The sequence below is a fragment of the Epinephelus fuscoguttatus genome, linkage group LG11, assembly GCF_011397635.1.
Source record: "Epinephelus fuscoguttatus linkage group LG11, E.fuscoguttatus.final_Chr_v1".
Taxonomy (NCBI): Eukaryota; Metazoa; Chordata; class Actinopteri; order Perciformes; family Serranidae; genus Epinephelus; species Epinephelus fuscoguttatus.
Window position 1 is genome coordinate 21994796 of NC_064762.1, and position 11759 is coordinate 22006554.

The following is an 11759-nucleotide window of genomic DNA, read 5'->3' on the forward strand; positions in this document are numbered from 1 at the left end:
CTAACGCTAACATGCTCACAATCACAATGCTCATATACTGATGTTTAGTATTTCAGTTTAGCATGTCATCATGCATACATTTGCTGATCAGCACTTAACACAAAGTACAGCTGAGTCTTATGGAATGTCATGTGTTTTGCAAAGCAAGGAGCTGACAAACCGCAGTTTTGACCTGGTGATGACGCTAAATGAAAAACCAGTGGCTCACCAAATTGACTATGATTCATCCTGTGGGAGACATGAACGTCTCAGCTAAATGTCATGATGGTAGTTGTTGAGACATTTCTCTTAAAGGTCCAGTGTAGGATTGTGAGGAATATATTAGCAGAAATGAAATGTATATAATATTCATACTATATTTTCTTTAGTGAATAATGCACAAAAAAACAAGAATAGTTTTGTAGTTTTATAAAGAAAAGTTGTACGTGTTCAACCGGATCTTACGTAGAACAAGGGAGAGGTACTTTTCTGAAATTATTGGAAACTGCAGTAACAACTCGTGTGTCTTATTTGCAACAGTGAACAGATTAACAAACCCTCCAGCTCAACTGCCAATGGAACTGATCTCCACATCTAAGTGTAATGACTTTGCAGTATTCTTTTGCGACAAGGTTCAGACCATTAAAAATGCTATCAACTCCACAACACCAATAACAACCCTGCAGCCACCTAGACACTTAGAGCTGACTCATTTTGCACCTGTAACTGACAAAACTGTCCAAGAGATCGTCACCAGTCTGAGTTCGTCTACATGCTGCCTCGATGTGTTACCCACTAGATTTCTAAAGTCTGTGCTGAGCAGTTTGTTACCACCACTCGCTCACATAGTTAACATGTCACTACAATCTGGAACATTCCCAAAGGCCTTGAAAACTGCGGTCATAAAGCCTCTCCTAAAGAAGAGCAGTCTTGATGCCACAGTACTGAACAACTACCGGCCCATTTCAAATCTTTTAGGCAAAGTTTTTAGGCAAAGTCCTTGAGAAAGTTGTTTACCAACAGCTTACTGACTTTCTCCTAATGAACAACTCCTTTGATGTTTTCCAGTCAGGTTTTAGACCCCATCACAGCACTGAGGCCGCTCTTATTAAGGTGACAAATGACATCCGCCTGAACACTGACGCAGGCAAAGTCTCAGTTTTAGTCCTGCTAGATCTGAGTGCTGCTTTTGACACTGTCAATCATGAGATCCTTTCACAGAGACTAGAGGACTGGGTGGGCATCTCTGGCACTGCCCTAAATTAGTTGAAGTCCTATCTAGAAGACAGGAAGTACTTTGTTGAAATTGGTAACTGTGTCTCAGACCACATGGCCTTGACCTGTGGGGTGCCCTAAGGGTCAATCCTGGGACCCCTTCTGTTCAATCTCTACATGCTGCCTTTAGGCCAATTAATACAAAATAATAATGTGTCCTACCACAATTATGCAGACGACACTCAGATCTATGTCTCACTTACAGCAGGTGAATATGGACCAGTGGATTCACTCTGTCACTGCATCCAACAGGTCAGTGTGTGGATGCACAACAACTTTCTCCAGCTAAATTCAGACAAGACTGAAGTCATCGTATTTGGTCCACAGAAACAAAGAGAAAGTGTCAGCAGTCACCTCCTGTCTCTCTCTCTAAAACCTACAAATCAGGCTAGAAATCTCGGGGTAGTAATGGACTCAGACTTGAACTTTAACAGCCACATCAAATCAATAACATCAGCAGCTTTTTACCATCTAAAAACATTGCCAAAATCAAAGGTATAGTGTCTAAGCCTGACTTGGAGAGACTTATCCATGCATTTGTCTCTAGTAGGTTAGACTACTGTAACAGCCTGCTCACTGGCCTCCAAGCGGGCCGTAAGACAGCTGCAGTACATCCAGAATGCTGCTGCTCGGGTCCTGACCAGAACCAGGAAGTACGAGCACATTAGTCCTGTGCTCAGGTCTCTACACTGGCTTCCTGTGGCTCAGAGAATAGACTTTAAAGCAGCTCTGCTTGTGTACAAGTCTCTCCACGGCCTAGCACCAAAGTACATCTCTGACATGTTAGTGCCATATGAACCATCTCAGACTCTGAGGACCTCAGGGACCGGCCTCCTGCTGGTGCCCAGAGTCAGGACTAAACATGGGGAATCAGGATTCCAGTTTTATGCAGCTAAAATCTGGAACAGTCTTTCTGAAGATGTGAGACAGGCCTCTACTCTGACAATGTTCAAATCTAGGCTCAAAACAGCTCTATTTCACTGTGCATATGACTGAAAGGATCTTATCTGCACTCTTCTCTTTTAAAGTTCATTTTATAATGATTATTTATGTTTTTATTTTGTATTGTGATTTTAATGCATTTTCTTGTTCTGTAAAGCACTTTGAATATCTTTGTGTACGAATTGTGCTCTACAAATAAACTTGCCTTGCCTTGCCTTGCCTTGTTTTTATAACATTAGAGCCATTTATATTTACATACAGAGTAATCTTTCTCTGAGTCTGCCGTGTTGTTTCTACAGTAGCCCTGAACGGACTAACCAAACACTGACTCTACATAGGGTCATTTGTGCTTTCGCGTCAGCCACCGTCCTCTTAAATGTTTGGCACACTGAATAAGTTTCAGTTGGTTGCAATTTGCAATCTCACCATTAGGTGTCACCAGAGTTGGGTATAACGTGTTAGAAAGCGTTACAAAGCGTTACAAAGCTTTACAAAGTAACGCCTTAGAGTACTTTGATTAGTTTTTGCAGTAACGAGTAACCTAACGCATTAGTTTGCTGTTTCAGTAATCAAATACTTAAGTATATTTTCATACAAGACATCAGTTACTTCCGTTACTTTTAGAACGCTGGTCCTTCAGCTCCGAAACAGCAACGGCTGTCGTTTGGTTCTAATAACAGAGATAACGTTCAACCTATCAGTCTGAAAGAAGCCACGGAGCTTGTGGCTCGCTACGTGGTCAGAGAAATGCTGCCGTTGTCTAGGGTGGAGTCTAAGTAGGTGGAGGAGGACTCACTGACAGACATACTTCAGACTCAGGACTTGCATTATGCCTGGTACGTGCTACAGGGTGGTACTCACCAATTATCCCCGGTCGTCTTTCACGGCGTGTGTGATGTCATCGGGTTATTCTTGTACTATTTTTATCACTTTTACTATTATTTGTGTCTGTTCATGTGCTAGCAGACATGTTGTTGTAGTCACCTAAAAGCGTCAGCAGATGGCAGGAGCTACATTTGAAGCGCCATACGTAAACTGTCAAGCTACTGTATCTTCCACAGGAAGTTCTGACAAATGTTTCAGAATAAAAGCCTATTTAGAAAATGGAGGGATTATCTCAGCCGAGGTTATAAGGGGCTTTTAATTTGAAACAAGTGTTGAGTTTGAAATGACGGTGCGATATGTTAACTTTACAAAGACAACGGAGCGGATAAAAAGTAAATATATAAACACACAGAGGGATTAATAAATAACGGACCGTCTATAATGTAGTTTGTTTCAAATGAAGCTGGGAGCCTCTGCAGTTGTGGTGAGTAAAAGCCCCGCCCCGCTGACAGTAATGTTAACTCAGCAGGTTGACAAAGTGCCTCTGCTGTTTCACACCATCATTTCCCCCTTTTACTCTGTGTGTTAACATCCCTAGAGGAAATATTAAAAACGCTGTGGTGTTGTTGTCATAGCTACAGTTGTCTTCGGCAGCAGATCGTTCTGTGTTTCTACTGGTCAAAGTGACGGCTGTGATGGGAGAATTGGATCTCAGTGAAGGGCAAGTGGTCCATAACTTTAATTTTAGAGACAAAATAATGTAGGCTTAGCGCCCTGTGGTCCATTGCCCAATAGGAAATGTAGAATACTCAAAAGTACTTTAAAAGTGCTTGAGTTACTTTTCCCAGGGAGTAACGTTGGAAGTACTTTTATAGTAATTGAGTTACTTTGCTCAGGGAGTATCGCAGTAAAGTAACTTTTTTAAAAAGTAACGCAGTAACGTACTTTGATTACTTTTAAAGTAACCCTTACCCAACACTGGGTCTCACTAAATCCTACACACTAGATCTCTAAAACCAAATAAGTCAACCTCATGGTGTTGCTAGTGGTGAATTCAGAGGATTACTACAAGATATATCCTCCAGGGACTACGAATGTCTGTACAATGTTTCACGGCAATGATTTGTGGACTAGCATTTACATCCTTGACCTTATACTTCATTCTAATTAACTAAGACCTGTTGTCCTCGTTCGTGGACACTTTTTTGTGCCTTCTAGTGGAAGTAAGACCATAATACACTAATCCATGTAAAAACAAGATGGCAGCCATCTCTGCCAAATCAGTCTGTGGCCCATCCTGACAGAAAAGTGGACAAGGTCCAAAACCTGATCACATTTGATGGTTGAAACTTGTTTATTTATGATTAATAAAGTTTGCAGTTTGATATGGCAACAAATTTGACCAATTTTAGCAACAGGAACAAGCTAAGACACTGTCAGTTAGGAACTACTATTTAAAGACATAAGGAATTCATTGTTGTCTCTTTTGAGGACACTGGGACTTTATTATTGTTGACATCATTTAGTTTTTATCAGGTCCCACTGATCCCACATAGCTAGAAGAAATTAAAAATGCATACCAAACAAAAGTTTGGGTCTCAGGAGGATATAGCGATAGCGATCCAACCACTCAAAGCGCTTTTACACTGCATCCCACATTCACCTATTCACACACACATTTATACACTGGTGGCCGAAGCTACCGTGCAAGGTGCCACCTGCTGAGGTAACCATTCACAAGCACTGACAACAATTTGGGAGCACTCTTGGGTTCAGTATCTTGCCCAAGGGTGCTTCACCAAGCCGAAGGTGCTAGGGATCGAACCACTGATCTTCCAATTATTGGACGATCCCCTCCACCTCCTGAGAGTCACCCCAGTCCATCCAGTAGCTGTTGAGATGTTTCAGTTTGGACCAAAGTGGTGGATTGACAGACCGACATTGCCATCCCTAGAGCCGTACTGTTAGCATGACTGAGAATATGGATCCAATTACGTGGGGCCTGATCGGCTTTAATCCATTATCTCGTACAGTTTGCGTATAAAGGGTAAAAAGCTTTTTCTCACTAATGCATTTAATAACCTGTCACCCTTTAGGCAATGAATATCCTGATGACGAATTTTATCCGATGTCAAAGTTACATAATACTGAAAAGTTCAACCACATTATCTCCTCTAACAGCCATCCAGACATTCAGGGGGTGAGAGGAAGTGCTGATTGAGAGACGCATGAGTAAAGGCGGAAATGTAGAGACAGACAGACAGACAGGCAGACAGACTATCCAGCTCCCACATTCATTCAGAATGCATCAGGCTTTGTTGTATTTTCCAACCACACAGTCCCCCACCACGGAGACCAGGTGCACTGACGAACGGCTTCTTTGGGGTCAGGTCGAGTTTGTTGTTTGTTCACCGCTCACTGTACTTACACAGAATTACAGATAAGTGGGGACAACATGAGTCAGTGGGCACATATACGCTGTCATGAGTCAGTGCAGCAAACGTAGTTGAAAGGTTGGTTTCAGGAAAACCGTTTCAGAGAATCAACCTACCTGGTATTATACCTGTAGAGTTTCAGAGGATCGCACCAAGTGTGAAACTCATTTGCAGACGGTAGGTTTGATAAGCGAGCGTGTGGGTGTGTCTGTGGATGATATCACCTCCATGATATCACCTCCCAAACGGTATAAACATCCATTATGCTTTCTTTTTTATTTGAAAGAAAAAGCTGAACTGAATAGGAACTGAAAATCTAAGATTACATGTTTACTGAAAACTTGAGTCATTATCCCTCTCTTTGTAGTCAAAACACTCTTTCAGAACAAGAAAAGGGCATAAATTAAAAGATGACATCATGTGAATCCACACAAAAGAGGCCCACATGTTGAATAAAGGCAAACTGTGTCTTTCAGCAACTCTTCAATACAGCACTTCAAATAAAAACCTTCTAAAGCTGAGATAAAGACATTACATCAAATACATGCAGTATGTTGCAGGTGGCTGGAGTGCCCCCTGTAGGAGAGGGCTATAATCACTCAGTTATAATATAGAAAGTATTTCAAAATATTTGAATAAATGTATAAATCAGAGATGAGCATAAGCATGAATTGGGGCAAAGAGGCTTCAATAAAATGTGTTTGAGGAAAAAATACACAACAAAAAGAAAAACATAGGCTTTAAACCTGCAATAATTAACCATTATAAATGCAACAAGTTCCTGGTCACCTGATAAAATTTTAAGTCCAATATTTACTCTATTTCTTAGCTCTAAGTGTCCTCCAACTCCTAAAAATAAACATATCTTGGCCCTGAAGCTACTGTATTCTCCATTCTGTTCACCAGGTAGTCGCTAAATTTGTCATTTGATCATGAGCAGGTAGCACACAGTGGGTTCATCAGAGCTTTTTTCCTTAAAAAACAGCTTCATGTTGCTGCCAAAAAGAAGTTGATGAGAGCAGTATGAGGGAACCAAAACAGCTAAAGAGATACTTTGCCGATTTTCAACCAGCTTTGTATCATAACAATGTGGGTAGTATGTGCTCATGAAATTTGGTAAACTTCCTCCAGCTTACCAGTGCCTAGACAAACCGGTCTCATTCCAAAGGTGTCGAAATGTGGCACTTGGGTAATGACTGCGGCATCAGACACTGATGGACAAAGCCATCCTTTAACATCGGGATGATTCATTGCCGGTCGACATTGTAGTTTATTGGCGCTCGGCAGCATCTGGCAGAAACAAGGCAGGACAAGAACCAAAGTCAAGGCAGCAAAAGTCAGAGTAGGGCAGGCAGTAGGGGTGGTGGATGGGTCCATCGAACACAGACTTTTACCTGGGAGAGCGAGGTTCACGTCTTAAGATTCTAAAGCGAAACCCTGTTCTGTTTTCCTAGACCTAACCACGTCTTTCTGTTGCCTAAACCCAACGAAGTGTGTTTGCTGTTGAAGGGAAAAAAATGTCAATTTGTGGTGTTGTACAGATGTAGTGTGTTTATTTTGAAAGAGACTGAATGTAAATGTGAAAATTTCTGTGAAAACATAAGTGTATTCTGAAAGAAGACAATGCATGTAACAGGCAGAACTTGACAGATAGTGCGTTTCGCATCATCCAGCAGATTTTCGCTGGCTTAAGGGCTTTTGCTGCTGAGGGCCATACTGTTTCCTATATTGTGCAGTCTTGCAGACTTTAAACTTCACTACAAGACATACCCACCGTACTTCAAGCCGACTAACCATATTGTTTTCTGTGACAAAACAGCCAAGCTCGCTCACATAACATGCCGATGAGCTGCTGGGTGATTGGTTGCATGACTATCAAGACTAGACAAGTCTAAAGGACCGAACATACCCGGGCGTACTATTAGCGGAGTGGACTTCGCAAGGAAGGTCTGCAGTCATTCGGGCTTTCATAGTCGAGCGCACTTCCGCGTTGTAGTTTCCTGTAAAAATGTCGGTGAAAAATCCCCACGATGTGAAAAATACATGCCGAGCAGTCACTGGTGCGCAGAGCGGAGTCCGCGCGGTCGTAAAATCTGAGCTTTGCGCGCACAGGGCTTGCGGACGTCCGCTTTGAGTCCGCGCGGACCTCCGTTCCGCATACGTTCCACCCGAGTATGTTCGGGCCTAAAGTCTCCAGGTTTTTATCATACCAGTTAAGGAATCATGACAAAAACGTGGCTGGCGGCCATCAAGAGAGCTCATGTTAAAACAGACAGGGGGGCAAATTTAAAAAAGAAAACATACCTTATTATGTCACCTGTTTACTACACTTTGCTTCCACTTCACACAAAAACACTTCCTTGTCTCTTGGGACAGAAATCAAGCTTTTCCACCAAGCGCTCTCTGGAGGCCGGGGGAAATTTGTTTGTGTTGACTGCAACATTTTTCCGTTGAATTTGTTTCCGGGCTTTGTGGGGTTTTTTTTCTTTGCATAGTGTCAGTATTTGCAGCTTGTTTGCTATTGATGTATTTGTTTGGCTTTCTGCAGCATGTTTCCGTTGTTGTATTTGTTTTGGATTTTCAAATGTGTTTCTGAAGCTGCAGCACATTTCTTCCAATCGTAATGTTTGCCCTTGTCAGCCACCGTACATCTGACCCATCCTTGAATTAAAAAAAAAAAAAAGATTAGCGCAGCATTAATATTTAACACACTCCACAGAGTTTGCTGCTGCCTATTTGATAACCTGGGAGCCAGGACAGCAAAAGCTCGCCGCAAATCTTAAACTCAAGTAGAAATGTCACTTGCCTTTGTTAAAATATTCACTTCTAGCTGCAATTCTGAGTCAAACCACCCCAAATACTGTCAAGCAAACCAACAAAAAAAACTGTATCATCTGTAGATTGTGTCACTGCTGTCATGCTTGTCTTAATAATTGATGCCTGTTGTGCTTCTTTATTCAGACTTCAGATCATTCAAGAGTTTTTTTCCCCACTTGTGCTCCAGTTGGCTGGCCTCCACAGAGCTTGAAGGAAAGTCACAACATTCGGATTGCCACTTATCACACTCAGGCACGCAAGAAATTAAACCTCCATAGCCTCAGGTGAATGCTCTGTTGGCCAGGGCACTTTGCATTTCAGAGTCATTACATTGCTCTTCTGCACTGCTTGTCTTCAGCTCAGAGGGAAGGGGGGATGGGGGGGTTGTGTTTGTCCGTGCAACTGTGTGCATGAGCAACATTTCAGGTCCCGAGTAATTATCAGCGCTGGTCCAGTCCCCGGTGAAGCTATGAGATCAGACGTAAATATATGTAGCAGGATAAGCTGTTTACTCTAAGGCCACGATTTTTATTCCTCCCCGGATAAGTAGAGCAATCTTAGAAGTCAAGAGGATCAGTTTGTGTTCAGCCGCCTGATCTATCCTCACAGTCGGCGCACAGCGGAGAAAGCTCCTGGTCTTGGCACATACACAGAGCCGAGCGCCGTCTCCCCAGAAATCAGCTCACAGTCTTTATTCTCCTAATACATTATTGAAAGCTATTTTTGCAGCTGCACTCCAAGAACAAAGGTATTGCAGTTGTCACTTTCAACTTAACAGACAGAATGGGGAGGATATTTTGGGAATCTTTTTTTTTTATGCTCTTTTTCCTCTCCCTGAAGTTCCCCAAGACTTGACTCCCCTCAAGCAATTTTTGTCTTAGCATCTGCCAGTGTGATGAGTGTGTCGAAAGCCTTTTGTTTCCATGCTGTTCATAAAGGGGCCCTCATAGGTGTGGAATACACCCGTTACACACCGGGCCATATTGCACCAAAGCACATGTAATTATGATATGATTTAAAGCAGACTTCACTCATGAGTCTGATTTTTGATGATTCAGACTTAACGTTGTGCTGTTATATCTCCTTCCTGCGTGTTGCATGCAGCACTGGCGAACACATCAGTATGTTAAGTCCAAATTGCATGGCTGAATTATCACGCCTTCTCCCTCTGCTCTCAAACCACACCAGACTTCAAATGTCTTGCAGAGTTACTGAGATGTTACACTGTCACTGTGCAAGTCTGGATTTTAGGTTACAAATCCTCAGAGCCCAGCGGACCAGCCAAGCGAGACCCTGAGTCACCAACTGCAGTGTGTAAGTGTGTGTGTGTGTTTGTGTGTGTGTGCGAGGAGAGGAGGGAGTGAGACTGTAAGAGAAGGGAAAACTCAATTAATGTCAGCCTCGCACAACAAAGCAACATCCAGGGCCTCTCTACGCCAGGCATAAAATTAAAACATCTCCCCCTACACGATTTGTGTGTTTTCATCGGCGGTAAATAGATTCGGTCTGCGACTTGCGCCCGATGATTAATTACACAACAATTATTATGCCTGTCAGTTCACGGTGGGGTGAGGCCGAAGACGCCGGTAAATTTCTCCCCGAGCTAGAGGAGGTATAAGGGGCCTGTTAGAGTCGTCAGAAGATGAGCCCACAGAGATTTTTACCTGATAGATTTTACAGTACAGTATGTCCCAGCAACCTTGGGGTGCATTCCCAGGTGAACATAAATCATCGCCGCCTTTCCTCTTCGACTGACCAGGCTGGTAGAACCAGTGGGGCTGCTTAGTGGCCAGCAGTACCAGTGGATGCACTCGGCAGCTTGTAAATGTCTAACACTTCCTCCACCTGCTTTTGTCCTCCCACACTGTTAACAGTAAAAACAAGTGTGTTCTCAGTGAACAGCGTAAATAAAGGTTGCATCACATGTAAACATAATGAAGCACCTTGATTTGTCAGGTACGCTATTTGCTGAAATAAAAAAAGAAACATTGCTCTTTAGTTATCTAAAATCTAAAAGCAGATTCTTCAGAAAATGCACTATAACTGAGGATTTTTCCGTGTCGTCCTCTACACCTAGTGTCTTAACCAAGTACACTCAGACACTGAGGACTTGTTAGCAGCCAGGACACCCTGACCCAGACTCCTGCTGCTGCCTCATCGATGATCTCAACGATGATAATAAGCTGATTACAGTTACCTTTGAGGTCGGACCGTTCTCGAGTTTTTCAAGGAAAAATTGAACGCTGAACAAACCAGGTGACAGATTTGGTGAGAGGAGATGATGAGAATCACATAATTCAAACATAAACGTATAGTAATGGAGGAGGTCAGGTCAGCTGGTGACAACCTTTCAGTGGGTCAGAGCTGCGACTCCCATCCAGGGGTACTTCTGCACTTACTAGAGGGTACTTGTAGATATTGTGGTGTACCCCAACTAATTTGATAAATAACAATTTGATGAGAAAATAAAAAGTTATATCCTCATATTGAGTCAACTGTAGCTTGAACACAATTACGAGTGGGTGAACAGTAGGGGTTGGAATCACCAGAGGATCCACGATATGATACAGCACGATACTTAAGTCATGATACAATATTATTGCGATTTCAAATATGTTGCGATATGCTGAGTATTGCGATAAAATATATTGTGATTTATTTCCGGTTTTCAACTGCAATTAAGGTCCCCAAAGGAAAACATCTGTTTTATCTAATAAGATAAAGTTTTCAGTTTGTTCATCTCACTTCAGCCATTTTTTGCAGCAGCAAAATGTATCTAGTGGACTGAAAAAGCAATAATAATAATTGGCTAACTAAAGTTTAATTTGTATTTACAATAATAATTTATATTAAAAATAAATAGATACTTGGGCGGCACGGTGGTGTGGTGGTTAGCACTGTCGCCTCACAGCAAGAGGGTTCCCAGTTTGATCCCGGGTGGGGGAGCCCTTCTGTGCAGAGTTTGCATGTTCTCCCTGTGTCAGCGTGGGTTCCCTCCGGGCACTCCGGCTTCCTCCCACAGTCCAAAGACATGCAGGCTAATTGATAACTCTGAATTGTCCATAGGTGTGAATGTGAGCGTGAATGGTTGTCTGTCTCTATGTGTCAGCCCTGTGACAGTCTGGCGACCTGTCCAGGGTGTACCCTGCCTCTCACCCACTGTCAGCTGGGAAAGGCTCCAGCCCCCCCGTGACCCTCAAGAGGATGAAGCGGTTAGAAGATGGATGGATAAATCGATACTTGGCACTGTGTGACGATACGATATTGCCACACAAAAATTTTAAATCATATAAAGCGTTAACCACACTGTCACTGAGAAACAACCACCACGTCCTGCATTGATGACGCAGTCCTTGTCAAGACGCATCAGGACGCATTAGCATTGACACTACAAAAGACAGGTGGTCAGTGCATCCCAGAGGACCTTGGCAAGTGTATTTAATGATCGAATCACAATGTGTCTCAGTTGTCGTTTACATTTGTAAT